General features: G+C 40.2%; 1 long non-coding RNA gene across 5 annotated transcripts in view; it reads right to left on the reverse strand.

The window, feature by feature from the left end:
- The window catches only part of LOC125334511, a 334,287-nt gene that overhangs the window by 162,862 nt on the left and 144,142 nt on the right, over positions 1-27,283 (reverse strand). For 3 of the 5 annotated variants that reach the window (XR_007207157.1, XR_007207155.1, XR_007207156.1), the window contains exon 4: positions 25,639-25,793. The exons of the other annotated variants lie outside the window; for them this stretch is intronic. This is a non-coding gene — a long non-coding RNA (uncharacterized LOC125334511). The remainder of the gene's footprint in view (positions 1-25,638; positions 25,794-27,283) is intronic. 5 annotated transcript variants of the gene reach the window in all.

Here is a 27,283-nt window from a genome sequence, read left to right on the forward strand (position 1 = left end):
TTAAAAGCATATGAAATAGTGCTAGCTATAACCTTCCACTGAAAGATACTGTTTGCATAAAACATTAGTAAACAGGAAAATGGCTACATGGGTGTGGAAAGTCTTCATCTTCACCGCCCAATTTCTGAAAAATAAAGAAATCTAAAGCAACAAGCTCCAAAACGTGGAAGTCTACAGGAAGGACGAGAAGGAAACTTGTCATGGAGAGATTGCAGATAGTATTCCTACCAGAAAAATGTTGGGAAAGTAATTACAGAGAGATCCAGGTCTCGGCAGATAGCAGGACAGTTAAGGGAAAGTCATGAGGAAACTTCTCAGCACCATGATAAGCATCAATCCTTTCCATGACACCATGAAAAGTGGGAAGTGTAAATGACATTCCCTAATTACTGACTTCTATACTAAAAGATGTTAGAGGGAGAAGAGGGCATGGAAAGCATCAAGCAGTGATCCAGAGTGCAAACTCCATACTGGGCATGGAGGAGAAAGCGGGGAGACGCGTTTAAGAACAAACTTATTCAAAAGCTATTAAAACAGCCAATCGCTGTTAAATTGTGTAGAGGAGGAAATATGTCCTGGAGGGAGTGCAAACCAGAAGATTGACTTCTTCAAATTCACAGCTGTGGTGGAGCAATCAAATAGTCCAATGCCAGCTTTCCCCTCAGAGACGAGACAACCTGGGGCCATATGACCTCGACCTTTGATACACACAAGGAAAATGTAATGAGAGATTTGTTATAGAATCTGGTGTCTAGAAGTGACAAATTGCAAGATTTGCTGACCCCTTGTGAAGGTAAAGTTTCAAACTTTCATCAGCAAAATTGAGCAACTGAGCTGAGCATGGAAACTGAGACATGCAAGGGAAGGAAAACTGACTCTAACCAGAAACAGTGGATAAAAGCAGCTTAATTCCACATTATTGCTAGCTAAAAGTGAGATGGCACTCAAAATATACCATAAGAGCCTCAACACACGATTGAGATGACAACCTTGGCTGGGAAAATCGATTTGCTTCCCCCCAAATCAACACCGCTCGAGAAGAGGTGCTCTGTTGATTTAGTCATTGCTAAATTCAGATAGAACCAGGAGGGACCCAAGTGTTCACAATCACAAGAAAATAAATTAGATTAAACTCTCCCAAGCTGTCACAGCTTCCAAAAAGGCTTATGTTGGATTTTGGCTACAGGATAAAGCACAGGCACAGCACAAAACAGAAAGCTTATCTTTAGGAGCTTGTATCTTAGTAATTGCCAGAATGCTAACTGTAGGAGATTGCAGCACTGAAAACAAGTCAGTTAATATTTCCAAGTGCCAAAGATTTTACCCAGATTTCTGACACCGTATCTCATGCAGTTAATAAGTTTCATACTGATTATTAAACTGAACAATACAGAATATCATGCTGTTGGCAAAAAAACCCATTATCATTAATAAGATTAGAAAGTTTCCTCTAAAAGGGAAGAAACAGCTCTAAGCAATTGATGTGTGCCTCCAGAAGACTAATAATGTGAAAAATCAAGTGATTTGTCCCATCAGGCTCTGTCCTAGCTCCTATTCTAGCAGCAAAAGAACATTTCTGACAATTAAAAATCTCTACAGATGGAGCAAATGTTAACTTCTAAAAGTTTTTTGCTAGATCAGAGCATGATATCTGAGGCACTGTCCCTTCTAGCCATCATCATTGGCAGCTTCAGAACAGAAAGTAACAGAGAGTCAAACCCAATGATTTGGGGGTTCTGCTGGAGGAAGAATTTTTCTAAACAAGCTGAATATGTGCGTGCCAAGAACCGAGCCTCTCTGGAATGTCAAGTTAGGTACCTGAAGGCAGAGACACCCAAAGTCACTAGTAAAGCTTAAACAGCGTAGGCATAATTCCCAACACCCACACAATCTCTCTCTCTCTCTCAGAAAAGACCACACTGGCAAATTGAGAATAAATCACTCCTCACAGAAAGTCTTAAATGACAGGATTTGGCTGCAGTGCCTACAATTCTTCACTGAAATGTTACATCATGTCACTTTTTATTGTCCTGTGTGCATGCAAATGTGTACAAGATTAGTGCTGCTGCTGCAGATGAGAAGATGAACAACTGCTCTTCCTAAGCTTGAATCCTTTAAAAAAATCATTGATATAATGAAATCTAATTAAGAACAAGCTTAGTGTCCTTTTTTTTTTTTTTTTATTTTTTTTTTATTTTAGGAAAAGAAGCAGAACTCAGACAAATCATGTGCCAAAAAAACTCACTTAGAAAAATAATCCCTTTTCAGTGTCATCATAACAACAAAGTTTAAGAAAGGAAAACATATCAATAGCAGAATGTTTTAAAAGATCTCACAGTAAAATCCAGAAACAAAATGCTACAGGAAAAGCAGATTTAAGGGTTTTGAGTACACTCTCAAACTGAGACCAACAGGGTTAACAATCTATACTCTTTAGGCCTGCTAAAGCTTCACCTTCTAGCTATAAAAAAATCCAATGGTGGCTCCTATATTTGTATGTGGAATTTTGACAGCAGAGCAGATATATCTTCATCAGCACTTTGTGTCTGCCTGCCCCCTCACTTCAGTTCTTATTGTCATTTTGCAATATATTAATGATCCAAATCATCGAGTGATTCCAGTTAGGCTGCAAGAAGCTCTCTGAAGTAGGCAGCACTCCTTATAATGATAGATTGCAGGAATAATGGCCTCTTTACTGAAAGCAAAACATCAGAAAGCTGCCTTAAAAATGGCAGAAGAGGAGGGACTGAAGATAGCAAGTGCTTCATTAGCAAAGATGGAATCAACTATTTGAGAGGGCAGCATCATTTTATACTCCTTTTTGCAAGGCTACCTGTGTATTAAAGATGATCATGCAGGCATTAAACATCAGACACCTAGGAATGTAAAGATTTAAGAAAAGGTTATTAAGCAAGAGATGGACTTAAATGATCTTAAAACTCAACTCATAAGAGTTTTTCTGTACACCAGAAAAATATGCAGTGTTTTTCTTTCATTGTAACTCCTAAACACAAACACATAAATTTAATAACTTAATTCTAGGGACTCTAGAGACCAGAGAAAATTGTACACGTACTGAAGTGATTTCTTGAGCATGACCTGGACTGGAGCAACCACCTGTCTCTCTCTGAGGCTGTCAGTGGAAAATGTCCATTGGTTTGGCACATCTTAAACAGTCTGAAACTTGAAGTGTTAAATAAAAATAGCATCATTCACAGGTCAATTAAAACAAACAGTGCTTTTTTCCCTTCCTCTCTCATTCTTCCTCCATTTTGTTTCATTGGACTTGCTGCAGAACTGACCAAATCTCATCCCTTTCAACTGCCCTGAAAAGCTCTTTAATTGCTTTCAGCTACTGCAATTAGTAAATGTGACACTGTGGCCATTATTATATTTCCAGGTGCTCTACAAATTTTCTGGCAATAAAGCAGACCAGTGAAAACCATGAATGCACAAACAATCTGTAAAGTTTAATGCCTCCATTCGTTAGGCTACCTGAGTAAGAAAAATAGCATTAATATGGGCAAGTCCTTCAACTTCCCCCATTAATAGCTGGTCTTAATTCACAGGTGCCTTTTTAATCTCTCCTGAATTCCTCTAGAACCTAATGAATACATGTAATAATAACAGCAATTCAGAATTTAATCCTGATTCTAGTCTGTCTTAAATTAGACCTTAGTCATTAAGAGATTACAGGATAGTGAATATAGTTAATCAATGTGTTTAATTTGGCCCCATTATTTATTTGATACAGTTTCTCACATAGTGGTTGTAAATCTTTTTTCCCCCAAGCTTGGCCACCAGAAGCAATCCTGAAATATTGAGCGAAAAAATATTAGATTTGATGATCCTCTTAAGTGCAGGTTAAGCCATAATTAATCTCTCTGTGTGTGCTCAGACCTTTCAGACCAATGCATATATGCACATATGTAATTCATACATAGCCAAACACTTCATGTGAGATTTATTGTGCTTTATTTTTTGTCTCTGTTAACTCTTAGCACTATCAGTCAAGATTTCCCAGCACTTACCACAGCATTAGCCCTAAGCATCGGGAAATCACATTTCTTGGTGCCAAGGGTTTAAAAAGATTCTAATTCAGCTGTTAAACTGGAGGCAGCGTGTGCCAACCCCACAGCACATTCACCCATTAATTCTGTCCCCTGGAAAAAATGACTACCTCTTGCACCAGGCTGATAAAATGAGGAAACATGCTGATTATGTCTGTGGCAGCTATTCTTGACCCAACCAACAGTGACAGTCATCAAACCGCAGTACCTAGAGCGCTGCAAGCTGTGTGAGCTAACCCAAGACATCATTAACTCTAAACACCAGAGCTCTCATCCAGATACTGGAGTTCAGAGAAGCTTAAAAACAAATCCCTTTGGTGGGTGGAAATTCTGTGTGCTGCTCATAATCACTGACAGCATTTGGAAGTTATTTCTCTAGCTGGACAGGTCAAATACGAGAAGCAAAGTGCCAGTGTCTTTCACTGGATTGCTCAAAATTGGACCTCAGATTCAATTAATAATGTTAGATGGACAGAGATCAAAGGGGTTGAGAGACTAGTTGGTTTTTAAGGGTTTTTTTATCACTTTTAGCACAACAGGGTGGAGGAAACTAGCTGTGAATGCTGTAGACTGGGTGATTTGTCCAGCCAGGATCTGAAAGTATACACGTGTTGAGTACAGGAAAAATATGAGTGAAAAAACAACACAGTATAAAAAGAACCCTTGCAACCTAATCCTATCAAGTCTTTGGGAAGACACTAACTATTCAGAGGGGTCTTGGGACCTGAATTTCTTGGAATTTAATGCATGAGATAAGATCAAGGAAGTGTCCCATGGGATTACTGTAAATTAAGCTTCCATTGTAGTTTAATGAAGGATTTGTTCCCTCAAAGAGCACTTCACGCTGGTGTGTGCACTGGGTGACTTACCCTTAGCTGGAAAATTACAGTTTACAACATTGTCATGAGGCTGCAAAAGACACTCTCTAAGCCTGGGAGGTACAGCTCTAATGTCAGGGGCAGGAAAAGATGGGAGGAGAACCAGTCCAAAGCCAGTGGCTTTCTTCTCCTTTGTGTCAAAGAAAAGGATTTGGCTGTTTCATTATGACATAGTTGACACCAAATCCTTCCCTTGAGGAAAAAAAATGGGTTCAGCACATTTTTATGTTTTCTTCTCATGTAGATTCATTATGATTACTTTCATTGTCAGGTTTAATCATAGATCCAAAACATTCATAAGACAGGAGATCTCTGTATAGCCTGCCCAGAAGCCAGGAGTATTTTGGAAACAAAACATGGTTTTTTGTTAAGTGCTGCCCTAAAATTTCTCATTTGCGCCTCTGCTCATCTGCAAAAAAAATCCCCAGGCAGACACGTGCATTTTTTTCATGGAGGTGACTATCCAAATGGTATCTCAGAAAGTATTTAGGTAATGGACAAAATACCTTGGAAGTGCACTACACAGTCTTCTCCCAGTTGGTGTTTCTAAAGGCAAACATTCTAAAAGCCAATGGCTGAGCCCTGTGTAGAGGAGGACCACAAAATGTTCATGAATAATTTCACATCTTCATGTTTCCTTTCAGGCATAAAGAAAGTAACCAGATCTTCAGTAGAGCTCAGGATATTTAGTTTGATAGACTGTCCTGAAATACTGGTAATAAATACAGGTTAACGAGCACTAAACTCCCACAGTAACATTTCAGTCCCTTCAGGGCCTGCTGGGTACCCCACCAGTTTCATCTCTGACTTTTAGTTTCAATAAATACATTCTGAACTCCTTAAAAAATATGGCTGATTGAAATGGGAATAGAATCAACAATTCAGTACAGAAAGATCTTAGGCAGAAAAACACTTTGAAAAATTGCGACTGACAACATTGTTGTTCCCCTTTAACCACAATTTTGAGGTGCTGCTTTCTGGTAGCAAGTATTTTAGTTTTGGATAGTCTTGAAATGCTATTCAGATTTTTGTTGATTTTTCAAAATGGAAGAACTTGTGTTGCCTTAACAATATAATTTCGTGCTATGTTATTGTCACAATTTCTGCATTCTTATTTATTTGCACTCAGCAGCAGGGCTAAGAAATTTTTGCTTGCTCACTCTCCTTTTAAGAAATTTTACTAGTTAATAAATAAGGCTTAGCCTTGTTGCAGGGGTTTGTCCCTCAATAGTTACCATTCTCTTTCTAACTCAAAGACCAGCTGCAATGAAAACAATGCCCTCTCGTTCCTCCCAGCACTTAAAAAGGTTTATAGATCTCCAGCCTCCTACAACTCAGCAGAAAACTGCTCGCACTTGACAGTCTTCAGAAATCAGCATTGTTTCCACCCTCACTAAACCTGTCAGGCACACAAGGTCAGGAAATGAGGAGAGCTATGTCACCTGAATCATTACTACCTCTGCTTAGACCTCTTGCCACACTCCTCTCTTCCAGAGAAAGCTGCTATACCCAAGAGTAAAGACTTTGAAGTCTTTTAAAACTGTCATAAAATAGTTTCTGGAAACTGTTTGGAGAACTACAAAGAACTCTAACCCTTCAAATTTGTAAACTCATGAATACTTTCTTGCCAGAGTTGTCAAACTGCAACAGTGTTTTGCAGGGGGCTCATGAATATGAGCACCTCTGCAGCAGCCTCTAATAGGTGTTTTTATTTTCTGGATGTGATTCTACAAGGACAGCAATAATGAATTTTTCAAGACTATCTAGACTCTAGCTACTAGTCGTGCTAATTAAAAATCACCGTGTAAGTCTGCGCGACAGCTCAGAGGAAACAGTTTGCTCTCTGAATAACATGGTGTGTGCTCCTAAAAACAATGTCCGTAGGAAAAGGGGAAGATTAATTCCATCATATGCCTTTGAGACAGAAACATTGTTACTGTTCTGTTTTAAAAACCATAGGAGCTGTGCATGACAGAACACAAGCAAAAGGCTTTTAGTGAGCCGAGGTACTTTCTCTGGTGCCTGTAGGTGCTTGAGATGACCCCATGGAAAGTAATCATAGTTCCAAGACAATGAAGCAGTTCTAATTAAGAGCATGCATGCTGCATACCGACTGCCACAACCGTACAAAATGCAGTTACAGGTCATAGCTGTAAAACCAGACACATATATATGATATATATGTGTATATATATATATATTACACTGGTCCCCATCTCCCAGCAGCATCGCTGTTCACCTGAAATCCTGAGCTTTTCCCCACTAAGCCTTCACACCCACAGGTTGTATCACGGAGACATTGCCTTTCATTCCCCAGCCAGGTGTGTCGTGGCTGCTGGGTGTCCCTGTGCTGTGCATGGTGAGTGTGACAAAGCAGACACAGACCCAGCAAAGGCTGGTGTGAGTCCCTGTGGCTCCACCGCCCTCGGCTCAGCCCTTTGCAGGCAGACCCAGCTCCCTGTGCCTGCGCTGCAAGTCAGCTGGCCACAAGCCACCTCTAAGCAGGAGCTATTTGGCTGTGGGATTGTGGTGCCAAGCCCGAGCTTACAGAGATGAGCTTTTCCTCAGCAAGGCCTGTTGGGTTGGGTTGGGTTTAGCATCATGCTAAGCACGCTAACGCCCAGAACGTGTACCAAACACCTGCTCTGGTCTGGCATCCCCAAAATCTGCTCAACTTTCCTTTTAACTTTACTTTGCCAAATCAAATCCATATTCATTGAAATTCTTCCTTCATTCAACAGGAGATTTTGAGCTGATTTCAGCTGTGATAAGTTTAGAAACCCCATGTATTTTCTTTGGTCTCCTACAGTCCTCCCCTCCCCGGTCTAAGCAGACCACTTTATAATGCTGCATTCACCCTTTTGTTAATGATAACGTTAAAAAAAAATCAATGGCTCAATTAACAATCAGGAATGGAGCTTCCAGGCAACAAGCCCCATGATCAATAACTTATGTTCAGTGAAATTAAAGGTACTTGTTAAGTCAAGTGTTAAAAGCTGCACACACTTAATATGGGAATATCAGTCACGAACAGTTTGGCAGTTTAACTTGAGAAAATCAGTAACTACAAAGTTCCCATACTATGTTCCACACCAATGAGTAACTAATGAAGCCTAAATATTCACACAAATTCATTTATGTAATAAATTCTCTAATCCCCCAATACACAGCAGTAGTGCTGAGTCGACATAAGCTTTCACTTTTGTTATGAGTTACACTTCTAAAATATGAATCCAAAATGAAGTTGGCAAACCCAAATTCACAGCTTGCACAAAGGTAGTTCCCAGTGGTTTGAAGTAACTTCAGTGCATGATGGCCTGGCTGCTGCAAATGGCAAAATTTTCCATCAGCATAAAGGGACGTGCTAAGATGTCTTCCAATAAATTACTCTGAGGCCACCAAAACATGCTCAAATGAAATAAAATGCATTCTTTTTATGGGACAGGTGAAAGCAAGGATTCACGTAGTGTAGGATAAGTGACATTAAAACGTTTGAGCCCTTTGGAAGAGTTATGAACATGCATTGCGATATCGAAATCAAGAAACCTGTATAGATGTAATCCGACTTACCCTGCTACTAAATTCCTACCACATTTTGTAAGATGGTGGTTTAGGAGGAGATTTTTCAAAGACATGAAGGACAGTGGAATGCTCAAGTCTCAGTGGAAACCTGGGCAAATCAGATGCCTCATTCTCATTTATGTAATCTAAAATCTCCCGCTTAACTTTTATACATCTGCTCTCAGTAGAGCTTTTCTTTGAGAAGAGAACATTTAGAGCAATGTCAAAACTGACTCCTACATCAAGCTTGTGACAAAATTCATCTCATGGTCAATAGCCTTGTTTTTAGAGCTCCACTGATAACAGAGATGATTTAGCAGCATATTCCTACTCTGGGAATAGCCAAATTGAAGGCTGCTCTTCCGATTATACTGAACTGCTTCTACTCAAAGTAGGGAATATTCAGAGGATAATTTATCCTTGTTCAAAACTTTAAAAAATAAATAAAATAAATGAAGAGAAATCTCTGCATGGCTCATTTTGCATATCAAGGACTCTCTCTTACTGCAATCTGATATATCCTGTACCCTTTTCCAAAGAGCACAGAAGCCTTGTGAGGCCTGAATTCCTGAAGCAGAAATAGAGAATATGGGGGTGGGGGTGTGATGGGGTGGCAGGGTGTTTCTCTTCATTTAATGAGTTGCCCCTTTCTTCAGTGTATTATGATCATATCCTGGGCACTGCTGACTGCACTTTGATGGGTACCTAATCAACAAAAATCAATCATCTGAAATTGCACAGACATCATTTCATCTCCATCAAAAATCATCTTCCTACAGAGCTCCATTAATCTCTTCATCATTGTTTAACTCAAAAAGAAACTTCTGTTGTAAGAGATACCAGCTTTTGGTTTTAAATTCTAACTAAAGCTGTGCAGTGTTCGTTTTGCAGGAGGCAGCTGAGGCTACGGTAAGTATTTGGTTTTCCAGGGCAATTTTCCCATGTAGAATCAACCAATGCACCTTGACTACATGCAGAGCGATGAGCAACTGATACATTTGAGTGTGAATAACCCTATTTGCTAACAGAAAAGCACCTTACCCTTTGATCTCACTCAGGGAGCACATTCTCAGCCCTCATGAACAAGCCTCCGGCCTCGAGGGAATCAGAAGCCCAGTTCTGACTGTTCCCAGACCAGGCTGGGAGGCATATCCATGGCAGATAGGTGGGAAGCTCCTTTTCTACAAGTTACAGATAAATGTTAGGGTAGGAAGCAAAGATTGCTGTTTCTGAAAGTACAGGTCTTTCACATCTGCCTCCCCAGCAGGTCTTTATAGCCCAGTCTAAGCAACCCATAAACTTTTGACTCAACCTCATCTGCAGGAAGACTTTGAGCCCCCATTGCACCCTATTCTATTGCCCTGGTCATTTTAATCCAAACCCCACAGTCTCTAGTCCTCCCTGGAATCAGGCATGCTGGAAAGGGCATTTCCCAGTGTGGGTGTAGTGTCTTAACCCATAAACAGGGTGAAAGAGGCACAGTGGGCACTAAGAAATGCACCTCTCCTGGCTGGTGTGTTGGTGGTGCCCGCTCCGGAATGAAGGGTGAGACTGATCTCCTCAGTACGCTCAAATAGAGAAAATTTTTGGAAAGCAGGTAGCAAAAGACCCAGAAAACAGCATATCTAGGTCAGTAGAAAAGACTGGGAGAGCAGCAGGAAACCTGCTGACAGCAGGGAGTAAAACCTGAGCTGATGGATGCCATAATCCAGCAGGAGCCCTTGCCCTGCCCGGTGGCTGGGCAGGCTGCACCGCGGCCTCTGAGCACAGCTGCCCTCCCTTTGCATGGTGCACAGGCTGCCCTGCACGGCACGGGGAGTTACCCAGGCAAAAGAGCATCCTCCGAAAATTAAGATTCCATAGCTCACCTAGCGGAGAGAGGTACTTGCTGCTTCTCCACTCCAGATTAACACACCCCAGAAACGTTGCCTGCAGTGAAGATTTACTGTGGCATGGGCTATCACCCACAGGGCCAGTTCTGACTGCAGCAGCCCTGGAAAGACAGCATATCACACAGAAGGGAAAAACAGCCTTGTGATATGAAGCCAGCAGTGGGTTCAGCTGTTGTTTGCACTGGGAGCAGCACTGATGCTTCCTCTTATGCCTCCTCTGCTAACAAAGAAATGTGACGGCAGCAGGAGTTATTACCTGCCTGCCCTGTTTCCAGAAGCATGGGACAATCTGGGAGCTGCATGACTCTCCACACTAAATATTTAAAACAAAGCTAAACCATTGAACAAACAAACAAAACTACTATAAAAGAAGTGAAAGCTAATTCACAGCAACTGGATCTAACAGTTTTTCTGTCCTCAGCTCCTTCATAGCACTTTCCTTTTGAACATGGAACCAGTACAGGAATGTTACACGTTAGTATATATGAAGGTGAGTTGCAGAGGTGAAAAACCGAAAGAACAACAAAAAAATCCCTGCAAGGACCATTGCTGCTTTGGGAAACAAAGAACTGTCTTGTGTGAATCCTGGTTTAATCCTCTTGATATCATCCAACCACAACTGCTTGACTGGAAACAGAATTTATTTCAGCCATGTTCTATATCCAGGACAATATAGGTCAGGATGAAGACAGCCTTTTCTAAGCCTAAAACATCTAATCAACCCAAGACAGACTTCATAAACACTTGGGAACAAACAACAACCTGCCTTTGTCAATCCTCTACCACCATGATGAACAAAGTTAAGCTAGACATAGCTTTTGTTTATCAAGCTAACCACAGGATCAGTGTTTCAGAGCTACACACAATGCCTTTGACTGACTTGGACAGCACATTTTGGTACTCAGTGTTTGCTGATGCACATTATAATACCTGCTCCAAAACTGTTCATGTCTGATAAAATTCCTGGGAAGAAATCTCTCAAATGTGCCCTTCCACAGAGGCAAGGGAGAGGTCATTTCATGCTCAGATCATTTTAAGCTCCTCCTAATTGCACTTTTGAAAGATTTCTCACAATTATTACTGCTTAATTTACATGTTCTTGGGAAACCAGGGTACCCTTTTCTTCCTATCTGCATGGCTCTAGTGAGAAATATTACTCTGGTGTTTTATGCATCCATGTCCATGTTTCTCCCAGGAAATCTGAGGGAAGGCTAGCAGATGCAACTTGGGCAGTATCAAACCTTTGTATGGTCTGCTTTACTGCCTGCCTTTCAAACAGCAAACAGCAGAAGCAATTTCAGTTTTCAAATTCACAGCTGCTCTTTGGGCTTGTCAACACAAGATGGCATATACTTTACACACATCTGACAAGCATGATGGATACTGGAAAGCAAGAAGGGTTTTTGTGTATTAGTTTCATGCTGCCCCCTTACAGAATACTCCTACTGGTATTGTATAATTTGTGCTCTGTTAGAAACTGGAAAACCAGATTATCAAAACGCATTTAAAACAGAGGGAAGGGACCTCAAACAGGTCCTTTTTTGGCAGGGCCTTTCCCACCCCTTTGCAGGGCAGTCCCAGGCTGTTGGCATAACAACCTCCTTCAGGTACCTTGAGAGTGAGCAAACATCGTTCCTGGCAAACCTCTAATGTCACAGAAACAAATCAGGATGTCAGTGCAGAAAATTGGGACCCAGATGCAGGAGCCATAAATCTGTCCCATCCTGATTGAATGAGTTGTGCCCCGAAGGATTGCAGAGTGCTGAATGGCTTTTCCCTGTCAGCTCTCCGATGCAGGCTTAGGGGGAGCAGAGTTATGGAAAGGGGGTAGAGGTGAGACCTCTTAAGGGCCCAGTGGAGAAAGGAGATGAAAACTCTGAGTCTGGACCAGATGAGCTGAGGAGAGAAATCAAACAATTGCACTGACTGATATATTATTCAATATGATATACTTCGAGTTTGGTCTTTTAAAACACTTAAAGATGTAAATGCATTATGGAAAGGCCTAAAGAAGGAAAAGAGAATAATTTACTTCCCAGCAGAGTTAAGCAGAATTGCCTAAACAGTGAAGACTCCAGAAAGATGATGTGGCAAGGCAGCTGTGAGTTAAAACAACAGCTTCATTTTTTACTATAGAAGAGGTATTGTTTATTTTAAGTTACTGTTTGGTATCTGATGGTTCACAGAATGACAAAACTGCTTAATAACAAAGAGCTTCCAGAATATCTCCTGAAATATTTAGTGAGGAATGCATGTAGAGTGCAGCTATCTGTTCTGGCGTGGGTAGTCAGAGCTGATCATTTATTTATTTAGAGAGAAGAGTGGGAAAAGCAATTTGGATGTTTAAGAGAGAATAAGACTTATGTTTGAAAATTCTTGAGTCACTTTGGAAAATAAGGCTTAAGTACCTGTGTCACATAAGGCAAAGCCAGACGTACTTGTATAGCCCTGGTATTTCTAAAGCTGATGGCAACTGCCTGCCTGAACACTCCCACTGTCTTCCAGGGCAAAGCCAGACACTTCATTTTAAACTTTTTTCTTGACTGGCTCAACCTCATCCAGTCTGACAATCTGTTATGGTGGCATAGCTAATAGGGATTGTAACAAACAGCAGGGGGTTGTAACATCTTAAACAAATGCATCTCTTCCCAAACTGTATTTGCATATGATATTATTATGTTGAAAAATTGATCTTACATTCTTACTTCGAGCGGGTTATGACTTTCAGGGTTATATTTGGTGCTTCATGCAGCCTGAATGGTGCTGGGCTCTTTAGATTCTTCTTTTCCCAGAAAAATACGGAAGAAGAATCCAAGAGATACTATTTTTACAAGTTTAAGAAAGTTGTTGCTCCTGCAATTTGAAGCATAAAGTAGAACATGGCAAGTTAGTATTATTTAAAAAATTCCCAAAGGGAAATACCTCTGGAAGCATCAAAAACTCAAGCTTTTTTTCATTACAGGTAACAGAAATTTTGCTATTGACTTAACTGGGAAAAGGAAGTAGATTCTAGCAAAGCAAAAGGGGTATCATTTGGCCAGGTACTCCAGCTGCTGTGTAATAACTCACATATGTCTAATGGACAGCAGAACTGGCTGGGGAAATACCTCTGAAAGATCAGAGGTGTTATATCTGATTTATTGACTCGCCAAAAGTGAAACAATTCTTAGGAGCCCCTGAGTTTTCACCAATGCCACTGAAGTTCACAGAAGATTTTTCTACCAGCTCACTCACTGCATGGCTCCTCTCCCAGACACATCTTCTGTGCAGAATAAATCCAAGCTGGGCACCCTTTGGGCTCCCAGGAATTGAATTTCTTCATTTTCAGAGAGCCAGGTGTTGAAATTAGCTATAAGTATGCCCAGTATAGCTGGAGAAATAGTTGATAGAGGTATCAACTACAGATAAAGCTGATGTCATAGTCAGTGAGTTAGAGCCCAGCAATATTAAAGCCATCTCAGAGCACTCAGACCCAAACACAGTAATGTCTTAGAGATCTAGAGCTGGTGCTCCCCAGGATTTCTGGTCTATCAAACTGTTTACCAGAGAAAGATGTGTTTTGGTCTTTCTAGTAATGCTGTAGAAAAGCACAGGAATGTGGGACCTTGTTCTCTAAGGAGTGCTTAAGGAGTTGGAGGAGAAGTCCAAGCAGTCTAAGGAACCTGACCACAAAGTCCCTTGTATGACACATTAATGCTGAGTTAGGATGCCTGTGCTAGGGGATGAATTGAATAAACAACATCATTTAACAGTCATATGACCCTCTGCAAACATCCTCAAGCTGCAATATTCTTGTCAGGCTCTGCTTATCAACACCAATCCTTTCTTGTGGGCTGAGCTCATAATTGCTGAGCTCCCACTGCAGCTACCACCAGGGATGTCCTTCTGCAGTAGCTGCAGGAGCAGGGTGAGTGAGAATATTTTGTTACCAGCATCTCATGAAAACCTATTGGGCTGCACAAACTCTTTTCCTGGGTTGAAAAGAATTAATTGTCTTGAATCATTCTGCATTAACAAGGTTGATTTACTCAACACAAGCCAATTACTGGGCATAATAACAACAGCTCTGCAGTCAGCCCAGTGCCTCGTTTGCTGCTCTTGTTTCAGTGATTCTCATCTCCTCACATACATGACTACTACAATAAGATGAAAATTTGAAAGCAAAAGCCTGTATTTTGAAAGGAAAACATGCAGAGGCTTCTTTGTGCGGTTTCTGCCTTGTTCATGGAAGCCAAAGCCTTGCAAGGTACCTGCCAAAGCTTGAACACTGTGAAGGTGGGGCTGGGAAAAGTTCAGCAGAGCTGAGCACTAAAGCATTTGACATGAAAAGATGATCTTCCTTCCTTTGGCAGCTTTTCTATTTTTTACCTTCTCTACTTTTCTTCAGCCAAAGAGGTAGAAAGTTATTTCAGATATGCATTTCTAGTTATTTTATTATCAAAAAGACTGAATGCTATGAATTCTTGTTTACTCTCATAAATTTTTAACTTGACACATATGCAATTTTCTTGTTTTGAACAGTAGAACAGAAGAAGAGATCTGAAATGATGAGTGTGCACACAAGGGAAAAAGAATGGACAGACAGGAAGATCCCTCAAGGCCAAAGGACTCTTTCACTGAGCAAAGAGATATTATCTTTGAAAAGCAGGTCTTACACCATATTTTTATGTCACTTTGGCAGCATAAAGGGTTCTCAACACAAAGAATTGGACTCCTGAGAACAAATCCTACATGAAGAGTGTCAGTAATTGATGAAACAATGTCTGAAGTCTCCTCCAGCTTTGCAGCCAGTACAGGAGTTAGATTAAAATGAAATCTGAATGTACTGAGCTAATGGCTTTTCTTCTTCCCTGGTAGTGAAATTCCAGCGAAGGGGCAAAAACAGATGACAGGCACTGAGATATCAGAGAAAAGTCTTTGTGTTTTTCCATGTCCAAGTTGAAATCACAGCACAGCATTTTGGTTTGCATTTGTTCTCTGGCCACAGCACCGCTACACTGCTCAGGAGCCTGGTGCAGACAAAGGCCAAGCCCATTCCAGGCCCACTCCAGCTGCAGCTCTGGCTTTGCCCTCTCCAAAGAAATGAAAAGTCTGCAGTGTCCTGCCCACAGAGGTTTCCATACATTCAACAGTGTAACACAGTGGGATCCCATAAACTCCCCAGAGACTGTCCCTGGGTCCAGACTCTGCAGAAGAGTGGACAAAGAGCACAGGAGAGACAAAAGAAGAACTTGCAATACCAGCAAAATGAATAAGATTTAGGAGAATTTTTCTAGAGTTATTTTCTTTGAAAACTTCCAGGAAAAACAACAGATGCACATAACAACCTTTAGAGAACTTCAGTTTCTCAGTTTTAGTATTGCTTATTCCTTTTAAAGAACAACACACATGTTCTACAAGATCTTTTTTTCCTCTTTTCTAATTCACTAGCAACTCAGAATAAACCTCTTCCCTTCAATTAGGTTCAATTGACAAAAAAAAGTAAAAATAAATTTAAAAAAAAATTATATAAAAGGAAAGTTGGATTAGAGGATTCTGCCATGAATTTTGGAAGCCTCATTCAGAGCAAGTACCCAGCAAATCCAAAGTGCTTTTCTGCCTCAACCAAACTCAATTAGTTACTGCTCAATTCTTATATAAATATATGATGAAGAAAGGAACTTGAAGGTTAAAGTGCATTCACTCCAGCCTGGATACAGCCACGAATCTGAATGAAATAAAAGCTTCCTTCAGTATGGAAGTTACAACTTAAACAAAAAAAACTAGGAATGCTTCTTTGATCTTTTTCTGTCATGATCTAATTATTAAAACACTGGCTCTGATTCCTGTCTCAGTTACATTGATTCAGACCAGCAGTATGAACATGCATCACTTGCTTTAAATCAAGACCTGAAGTATGTTCTATAGTTCTTTTCAGAATCATGGCATTTTTGTGTTTGGAAGATGTGCTGGATATTTTCCTATGACCTATAATTGGAGCAAAGCACCAATTTTTGTTATACTGCAGCTTTAAAAGAGATTCTAAGACCCTCAAAGGTTTTATCTGTCATTGCATGGAGCTGGGCCTGAGCTAAGCAGTCCTGCATGGAGCAAGGACAAACCACTGAGGGTTGATGGCTGTGAAAACACAGCTCTCACTTGCAATTTAGTAATCTCTTTCTCCTCCCTGTCCTAGAGCTCCTACAAGATTAAAGGTTTTTGGCATCAGTTTTCTGGGTGGTCACCAAGGATATATTAATTTTTTTGTAGAAGCTGCAGTCCTTAGGGTCTGTACTCTGAATATCAGCACAAAGAAACATATTCCCTGAAAAATCAGCCCCAAAGATCTCCATCTGGGAACAGGGAGTTGGTTGTTACTTCAGTTTTTGCCTGATTTCAAAGTACATTTGCTGCCTGTGCATGGTGCCTCTGCCACCTACTCTTAGTCAGTCTCTTTCAAACATGAGACTAAAACAAATGGCCCAGAATGTGCCTCATCTTCACTCCAAGCCCCATCCCACCTGTTGTCTCAGCAGGCACTGGGGACATTTACATCAGATGATGAAAATTTTCAGGGCTATGGTTGTGGTGACCATTTCAGCTCCATTTGCAGTGACTTGATCCCAACCATCTACCTCAGAACAGCTGTTTTCCTGTGCCTTGTTTCCCTACCATCTCTTTTTCCTGGAAAAGTGTAGTTTGTGTGCTTGTGGGGCAGGGAGAGGCAGCACGTGGCTCCCAATGTTTAGTTTTTTTTAAAGATTCTAATGCAGGGCTTTTGGATTTTAAAACAACCTTTTTTTTTAACTGCTGTAAGATGTGAAGGGAACATTTCAACCACTTCAACAACCTTCCTCTTCCTAAAATGTCTCTGTGATATTTCTTCTACATAAGAGTTACATCAAAACTTTCCCTGAGCCTCTCCAGAGCACTTTACTCAGAAGAGCAACTATCAGATCAAAAAGGACTTCTGTTTATTAGTTCAATCTCCTTCATTAGATTCCCTCTATCATGTGTTTTCCCACACAAACAGTGATAAAAAAATCTGCTAAAATCCACTGACAGCTGTGGCTGTGATAGACTTTTCCTTAATCCGATTAGCTGCCGCCTCCCTGTTCACACCAGTTTCTGTGAGCAGTTACCATATTACACTACAATCTGCTGATTTCATCTGCACTGGCATCAGGCAGCGTTCAAAGAAAGTCTGGCCTCATAATAACAGGCTTTGAGAGCCAGGAATCTCCTCTCCACACACACGCACAAGCTGCTGTCTCTCAAATTGTAAAAACCTGACTGATCCTGGAGTTCAGCTCTGAATGAATAGGGCATTCCCACAAACAGCCACCTGAAACTGCTGTCACCCAAACAATTCTCTGCTCATGCTCATCTTTTTTTCAGCTCTTACATTGCGATGCTGAAATTTGCTGAGATGCTGAAAGAAAATTCATTCCCACTTAGTCTTCTGGCTCGTGGAAAAAAACCAAGGGGAAATGTCTCTTCAGATTGGAAGGGAAAAAAGCAGCTTCTGTTTGAAGACAGAAATCTTGCTCATGCCTGCTCAGCTCCTCACTTGTGAGTGCTTGCACTCACATTTCTTGCTCCCAGCAGTCCAAAGGGATGCACTGAGGGCTCCTTCTCTGCATGAGTGCACCAGAAATGAAAGGCAAATTTTCAAATTCCTCCCTCACTCACAGACAGGTTTTGGGGGAAATGCTCATAAAGAAGTTGAGAAGAGGGCTTGAAGAGACCTTAACTCTACGTAGAGTAGGTGACAGCTGAAGAGATCTAAGTTTAAACAGAAGTTATAGATTTAAGTTTGATCTTAGAAGAAAATTCTTATCTTCTGCTCATAATGATTTTGTCCTTCCAGCCCTCAGCTAAAAGTCACAGAATTAGCTCCCCCAAAAAATTCTACTTAATTTCTTTTCTCCACCTACCAATTTTCCAAGCTTTTTTTTTTTTTTTTTTTAAATTTAAATTTTACTGCTTAAAAAAGGAAAAGACAATGGCAGAGTATCAAGTCACAGAAGAATTTTTGGAAGAGATATGGAAATTAGGACTCATAATACAGTATATAAATGCTGCAAGATGCCAGTTTAATGGTTAGGAAATAGGCAGCAGACTCATTCCAGGGAAAAGACAATGTAGTCATTGTTTCTGAATGGTATAACAAAGATTTTTCATCCTCTACATGTCCTTGGTCTCTGAGCAAGTAGTTTCCTTCTGAATCTGAAGAGCATGGCACTATCAGTGATCCTGACATTATAGCATTTGCCTTTAATCTGTCTGGGTTTTTTAACCTAAACCAGCAAAACAACAAAAAGAACAACCAAAAGAACCAAGCCTGTTTAATCTTCAAAACTCCAGGCTTATAAGAACCTTTGACTTTGATAGTTTAGCTTTTGAAATTTCCCAAAATTATCAAAGGGGAAGCTCCACTGAGGATGTTTCACACTGGCCAATTCCAGTGCAAGAAACAATGTGATGCATTTATTGACTCTGGGCAATGCCTTGGCCCTGAGCAGCTGGAGCCCCAATCTGCCCAGGAGTTCAGGAGTGGCAGGGCAGTGATGAAACTACTTAAAACTTCACTTGCAGAAGAAGAATAAGCGTTAGAGCACGAAGGTACAACTGTACTCAGAGGATCATTTAACATTAACAGTTTCTTCTTTGCCATTTTCCACTTCTTCCAAAGCAGTCCCCAGCTCTAAAGAGATTACAACCTCAAAATTCAGGTCTAAGTATTACATGCTATCAAGCAGGATGGTTTAACACTGTCAGCATTTCCCTTGTCCTAGTTTTTTGCAGATGCAGAATTTCTACACATTTGATAACTTAACTACCGTTTTAGCTCTGATAGAAAGGCAAACTCCAGCAAAAAATGGTTCTACCAAAGTTTTTTCCAGCTTGGTCCTAGCTAGCATTTTAAGAGCCTTTAAATAAATATATAATGAAGCTGAAACATCTTATAATAATAAGAATAATAAAATACATACAATTACAAAATAATATATAGTATATAATAATATAAATATTAAATTATTATTATAAGAATATAATAATCTCATTATTATAATAATGCTTTATTTACAGTGGTAGGAAAATGCATATAGTGTACCACTATAACTCACTAAAAATGTTTTGCCTGACAACCAGATTTAGACTTGACACTGAGAATTAAGAATAGAAAAGGAAATTCAAAATTTCAGTTCCATGATCTGTTGTTCTTGGAAAAAGACAAGAAACTCCCTTCTGAGCTTGTTTTTTTGCTCAGGATCTAAACAGAGTCATAGAAACAGCATCAAATCTATGCTGGAGTTATTGTGAGGGCAAGAAGTAGAAAACTGGGTACTTATTCCCCATGGGAATGTGGGAAACAAATGAGAAACTCAGAAACAAAAAGATATGATTACAAAGAATAAGCACTAAAATGAAATGCTCTGACAATGGAACATTTAAAAACCATTTGTTACTTTTTTAATTCCATAAAAAAATTCGTATTTGAGAAATGAGATTCTCTGAATAATCCAAACAAGTCTTTCACTGTAGCAATGATTATTATCTTATTTAAATAAAAGACCTATGTTTCTGTAGTAATTATCATACCATATCCCTAATTAATTATTACTCAAAATATCTGTTAAAATTCTTGCCAACCATCTAGAAACAGGCACAAATTATTCCCTTTGATCAGACTTGCATTGCTAAAGGCAGATTAAAAATACAGAGAGAGTCTGGAAAAGCCTTACAAAATTGTCCATAAAGCCAGAATTACACTAACTACTGCAGCAGCCCTTACTCTGCATATTCACAATTTGATTGCACATGAAGACAATTACTGCTTTTGGACAAGAGGTCAATCCACACCGTCAACATTAACTTGTATACAGTTCAAAAGAAAATAATTGCCCTCTAATTTGAATACATGATGAAAGAAATTAAGGACAAAGAAGCCCACAGGATTTGTGAGCCTCAAATCATGCTACAGTTAAATAGGCGATAACAACTGCACAGATTCTGCAAGGCTGAATTCGACCTCTGGATGTTTAGCACACTGCCAAGTAGTTAATGAAGAGAAAATCCTAGTCAGAGAATGTGATGCTGTGCTCCTGGTCCTTTGAAAAACTCTATGGATCTTTAATTCCCATGAACAGAATCTTATTTTTTAAATGATTCCTGTGAAAGACCCATGACGACGAAGATAGATGCTTTTCACAATTCAAATTTGTGATGCTCCTGGACTCGGTCTTCAAATCTCTGATGTTTCTTTCACTGAACCTCCTCTGGATTTGCAATTTCTATGTCAGGATCCTCATTTCTAAAAGAAATACAGGGATACTCTCTGTGCATGTTTTCACTAAAGCTTTGAAACCAGTTTCAGAAGGTACTAAAACCACAGATGAAATAGGTACTGTATAAGAGCTCAGTGGCATCAGCCTGTCATCAACTTAGCACCTTTTTTGCAAAATTATTTTGTCAATCTCCATCCAGATGGTCCCAGGTACTCTCTTAAATGAGCATGAGCAGACTAAATTGAAACATGAAGCATGCTAGGGATGTACTGATATCAGAGAGCAGTTGCATCTACCCGGGTCAAACTCATTTCAGCTCAGAACTTACAGAAAACGCTGAGGCACTGGAGATGTTTTCCTGCCTCTGAATAATGAAGCTCATGAAAATCCAGGAAAACATACTTTAAGTCTTGTCATCCTATTCACAAGAAAAAATCTTTTTTTTTCCTTCAGATACCACAGTTCTTCATAAATACCCTCAGAGTCTCTCTCAGGTTAGATAACACTTAAAAACCCCCAAAAGCGGGGAGTACTGAGCCACAGTGGTAACCCTCATTCACTTGTTACATATTCAGATCATAAATCCCCCACTACTGAAAATGTAACCTATGGAAAATTCCAGCGAGATGCAATCCAAGCAACAAAGTACTTTCCTATAGTTTATTAGGCCAACTTTTGAACTCAGCAGAAAGAACTCTGCCTTGTATCTAGTTCAACAAAACAAAGCCAGGACACCTCCAAGGCTCTCTGGAGGTCCTGCTTAATTATGCAGATATTTCAGGCTCTGTACTTGAACTGCACGGAAGAGCTGCAATGGACAGATCCCTGTTTTAAACCTTGAAAGAAGATGTTGCCACAAAAGAATATTTTAATCAGCTGCTAAAAAAAGTGGTTGAGAGCCTGAACTGTGAAAATAACCAAGTACAAATTTTAGAAGGAGTATTTTCCTCTAACAACAGTTGCAGTGCAATAATGAAGCCATGAGATTTGCTTCAATGGGGTTATCCATATGAGTCAGTCTAGAAGCAGGTGGGACTGCCCTAAAAAACCCCAAACCAAAACTATCAACAAAAAACCGAGCCCCAAATCTAATACAGATTAAGGGGCTTCTCCCTCCACCCCCCAATACGTAACATGTGATGCTAATGGGAGTTTTGTGCACTTCAAGAAAAGCATAAAAAGTAATTCCCATATGCTGCAGTTGCCAAAGGGAATTTGTTACATTCACTGATGTTAAATTAGGCCATTGTGTGTATACTTCACAAACAGAGGCAGGCCATAAAAACTCCTACATGTTATTACTTGAGCATTCATTCCTCAGATTGTCTCTTTGCTGATATTAAAGTCTGAATGTTGTTCATCAGAGAGTGACTGATAATAAAGAAGTGATTGACAAACTTATTACTTGGCTTTAAAAGTAAGTTCTCCCAATTCAAAAGATCCTTTTTGAGTCCAAGGAGACATGGCTTGTTCTTTGTAGCAGAAGGCTGTAACTGGAAAAAATATATGCAGAGGGGGAAAATAGACTTGGTTTGTATTTAAACTGTGTAAAAAACTGGATACATAGTTCTTAGTTGAAAGCATCCAGCATGGCTTGGAGAGAGCAGTAGGAGCTGGGGCTGGGGGTTCTTTTCTTTACCTCAGCATCAGTCTGGGCAGTTTGAGTGAGTGGGGTCACTCCATGGCAGCCTCTTAGGAGCTGCTGTTATGGTAAGGTCAAGCGTGTGCAGTAGCACAATGGGATGTCCCTTACTTGTCGTCCAGGCATCCCCTGGGGCCCATAACCCCCTGTGCACTTCCATTTAAACCCACCATGACAAAAGCAATGATCCCACTCTTCCCTCTCTGTCCTCTTGCTTATTCCCAGCCCTTTCTTTGCTGCCAGCAGATGGGGAGCTGGATGGGCTCCGTGGTGCTGAGTGAACAATGGTGAGGGCAAGAAGGGCCGAGCATGAGGGTGGGCTGGGACCAGCCTTTGGCAGCAGCAGCACAGCTTCATGCCTGACTAAATGACTCCAGCTGTGCCTTGGGGGCACTTCCCAGACTGTGTGTGCAGCCTCAAGGCTTCTCCTGGTTACACTTTTCCATCTTTGGGTGAGGACAGGACCCTGCCAGCAGAAGACTATTTCCTAGTTCTACTACACTTTGTTCTACCACCTTTTTAGCTGTCCGAGCATTTATTGCAAGGTCAGAGAAGCAACAGTGCTGTCACAAGGAAGCAGCAGGACCAGAGAGGCGGCTGCATGAGCTGCAAGGCCAGCCATGCCTTCCTTGGAGCAGTGCCAGACCTCCGACTGCAGAGGTGCAAACAATCCTTCAGTGCCAACGGCCTGATTGAAGACTGCTTTTTGATTCATTGGGCTCCAAATTAAGGTCAGACCTGCTCATTTTTTACTTTCAATGAACTTTTAGCCTCGGGTACCAAGCAGCAAACACTCTAGATGTCAAGCATATAGACTAAACTTCAGCAGCTCCTTCTCTTGAGCACCAGCTGTTGTTGCAACAAGGTCACTGAGATTCAGGCGGAGGATGGAGAGTTCTGACTGGCACAACCTGCTGCCAGAAAGTGCAGCACAGGCAGAGGTGTTTGCAAAAGCACAGGCAGTGTTCAAGTCTCCTGACCTCGGGATATTTTCCTGGAATTTGCCTCTTTAAAACTGTAAGCACTTAAAAGCAAAACCAGATGCAAACAAAACCATGTTACTAGAAGTTGTGTGATGGGATAGTGGCAGCCCATTTCATGAGCTAAGTTCTGTGTTTTCGTTTAAAATAACTGAGCAAACAATCTTTCTCAAGCCTCTCCTCCACCTCCCATTTTCTTTTAATTCTGGGCCAAGCCCAAATCCCCTGTCAGCCGTGTGTGGCTAACCTTCAATTTCTGTCAGCATGGCTTACCATCAGCCCCAAATCCTCAATCATGAACCTACACACCGTTACCTAAAGCAGCTGCTTTTTTTCTAGTTAACCTTTTAAACTATGAAAGCTCATTTTTTAGTCAGGGTCATCTTTCCTCTGCTTCCCCTTCCCTTACCCCTTTTTCTCCCTCACTCAATTACTCACACATGAGCTTAGAAGTGTGTTAAAAGGATTTATTTGGCTCACCCTCTTGGACTCACCAGCCTTTAAATAAACAGTAAATGTTTTGTTATTTAAGATAAGCCATTGCCTTTCTGTATCTATTTGTCTACTTATCCAGCTGCATTTCATTTTCAGTTTGGACTATAATTTACAACTTGGTTGCATAACAAGAACTGAATCCTCCTTCCTGTTTGCTCAAGATTCTGAAGAAGTGCTGTCAATGGCTTTTCAATAGTGTCCTGCCACATACATACACAAAATTATAAAGCACCTTACATTACCTCAGAGTGCAATAGAAAAGCTATTTCTAGCAAAGTCAGAGTCTACAACAATGTAGCACTGTCTAGGACTCCAAAATCACAGCTACATCTCAGCAGCATACTTCAGATTTTATTCATTTGAAGAAGAGCCAGGCCAGTGCAATGGCACAATGCACCTTTTTGTCACTACAAGTTGTGGTGTGAACAGGGTTTCTGACAAACAGAGAATTTACCCTGGAAAAGAGTTTAGTTTTGGTTTGAAAATCAGTACAGATGAGTGCTTTCCTTTAACACAGGTTAAATAAAAATTTACATATTTTGAAAGAAGTAGAGCCCTTGTCTTGTCTTATTCAGAAAGGAAAAACCATAGGCAGTGTTTTACTTGAACTCCTGCCCAACATCTGACTTGTCTTTAGGTGACTTTTATTACTCACTGTAATAAAAAGACCATTATCTTGAAATTCAGGTACACAATTGAGATATTTCCAGATAGTTCAATGACATTCAAAATAAGTGGAAAAATATGCATATTGATTTTCCATTTTGACAGCATTAAGATTTATTTACTCTTGATGTTGCAGTGACCTCTAGTTTTTCTTGGTCAATACATACCTCAAGGGTTGATAAACCTTAATATTCACCTCCATGAGAGTCAATATCCACTTTATAATATAAAAGCTATCCCATGGGACAAACATTAATATTGTCGAATAGATTCAGTCTCTCACCTCTTTCTTCTCTTAATGTGAAAAATGACCAAGCTCGAATCGTTGGCAAAATTGAGGGGAAGGAAAAAAAAATGGCAATGAATTCTGACAAACTAAAGGATGTGCAAAATGTACCATTGACCTTTATCTAAAAGGACTCTGGCTAAAATAATAATCCAGATTTGGGTATTAGAGAAGAGTCAGGCTGATTTTTACAGGATAACTTCAAACTTGTTCTTGTAGAAATTTACCTACAACCAAAAACTCGAGATACAACTTGCCTATTTCTGACTGACTGTCTTCTGGTGATGCTGTCCCCAAAAAGCACCAACAGATGGAATGGGATCCTGACTTCCTTCCCAGAAGACAATAACAGCTGGATGAGATGTTGTTTTCCTGGCACCAGTGTTAACTTCTGGTTGAATGTGAAGCTCCCAAAAATTCATTCTGGCTATCATGAATTATAATTACCAGTGCATGTTTGGGATCTTCCGACAGAGACAGCCACAGTCCAGAACAAAACACAGGAATTTTGTAATTACATGTCTCTTTGAACCATTCAGGTTGGCTGCTTTACCACTGAGGGTATCTTAGGCCCTACAGGCTGTGCTCATTCCTGTAAAGGAACTTAACCAAGGGACAGAATAAGCTTCCGCATAATACAGAGGAAGAGTGTGGAGCCAGTTTTGACTGACTGCTACTGCCACTAAAATATCAGGTTGTTTCTTTTTTTCAAAGCTCACTATAGTAAACATCTGAGATTTCTTCTATTCAGGTAGCAGATACTGTGAGATGATTTTTTTTTTAGTTTTTTTACAGAACTGCTGTCTGCCTCTGTGAGTGATGAACTGGCACTAGGCCAGGCTGACACATGCCTGTGTGTGCATCTTTTAGCTGAAGAGAGTTACCAATGCAACTCACCTTTCTGATGATCAAAATTCCCATATTTGAATTTTCCAGGGGGAAAAAAATCCCCTGCAACAGCTGCTGCAGCCCAGAAAGGATCCACTGCAGGAACGTGGACAAGGGAGAAATGTGTTCTGGTCTCCAACTGACTTGCAGTTGCCAGAAGAGCTCTGAAGGTTTTAAAAGATGATTTGTATTAGGATGGTTGTAACTTCTATTGGAAACTGGACCAGTGCCCAGGGCTGGGCTAAGTTTCATGACAAGCTTTGTATGTCCTCCAACACATTTCACTGTATGATCATAAACTACTACATTCATGTTGAAAAATACAAGAATTTTAATAAAACACACGGAGTAGAACATTTTCAGTTCTGCTCCACTACTAAAAAATCTTATGTAGTACGTTTCTTATCAAATATTCTTGCAAATTATTTGGGGTGTTTCCAGATGTATCTTTACTGTGCATTATAAATCAGATAATTTATTTCCCAGACAATTTAAAGAACTAATGAAGTTTTCAGAAGGTCTATTTCAGTTGCAATCTTACTCTTAATTTCCATTAATAATACAGTGCATGAAAGTCTTCAGTTCATCTTTATGCTGATTATGGCATTTTGTATTCAATGGGTACCACTTGGTCAGCAATAACGAAGACATAACAATAGAAGTTAAATAAAATTCAGGGAGTATTTTCAGGTATGCATTCTTCATTTGTAATTAAAGCTCCACTAATCTCTTTTAGAAGGAGTATTACCTGCAATATTGCTAGCTCCTTACCTAAGTAGAAGAGCTGTAAATCAGATAGTGAAGCAAATCTCATTTTAAAACTACTTGATTCTATGTAAAGCTATTCACTAAACTTTAATACTTACATTGATTCTTCAGAGCAAGAAGGAAAATAATCAAATCTGAACTTCAGTTTAACAATAAGTCACACTGGACACAGCTGAAGCAAAATCTTGCTTGTGAAAATTGCCAAGCCAATGCACAACATTTTTTATTGCCAAAAGCTGAGGTTCTGCTCCACTGCTACGGTCCCAGACTCAAAGCTCTTCCAAAACTATCCTTGTTATAAGGAAACCTTTGTTAATCTCCAATCTAAAATTGCTGATAGCCAGTTCAGATTTATCGATTCTTGTTATCATTATTTTTTGGTGCAAATCCTTCTTTCCTGGAATAGAGCCTGAACTGTTGTTCTGCAGGGTCTCATTGCCTTAATTTCTTTACTCTGCACCACATAAGATTTTCTAGTCTCAGAAAGAGGCAATTCACCCTTTCTTTCTTGTAACAGCGCCTTGTGCACCTACTGCAGTTTCCTTCATTTGAGGGCACAGCTGCTGAGTCACAGGGAGAATTCCTGCTGGATTCTCCTCCTTGATATCAGTTTTTATCACCAAGTTTCCAAAAGTGAGGGTTAATTTCTGTCCCTGTGCCACTAATCAGACAGAGACACAGGAGCATCTGAACTCCTAACAAGAACTTTCCATCTATGCTACTCCCCTCCTCTCAAAGCACACGTTGGAGTTACCTACATATGTTCACTATCCAGTGTGGCTAAAGGTGCTGCTACTTTTCAGTTGGAAACCAGGAGTGTTTTTTGCTGTTTTAATGGTTTTCCATTGGGCTGGGCTTTGTATGTTAACAAATTTACAGAAATTAA

The sequence above is a fragment of the Corvus hawaiiensis genome, chromosome 16 (genome assembly GCF_020740725.1).
Source record: "Corvus hawaiiensis isolate bCorHaw1 chromosome 16, bCorHaw1.pri.cur, whole genome shotgun sequence".
Lineage (NCBI taxonomy): Eukaryota > Metazoa > Chordata > Aves > Passeriformes > Corvidae > Corvus > Corvus hawaiiensis.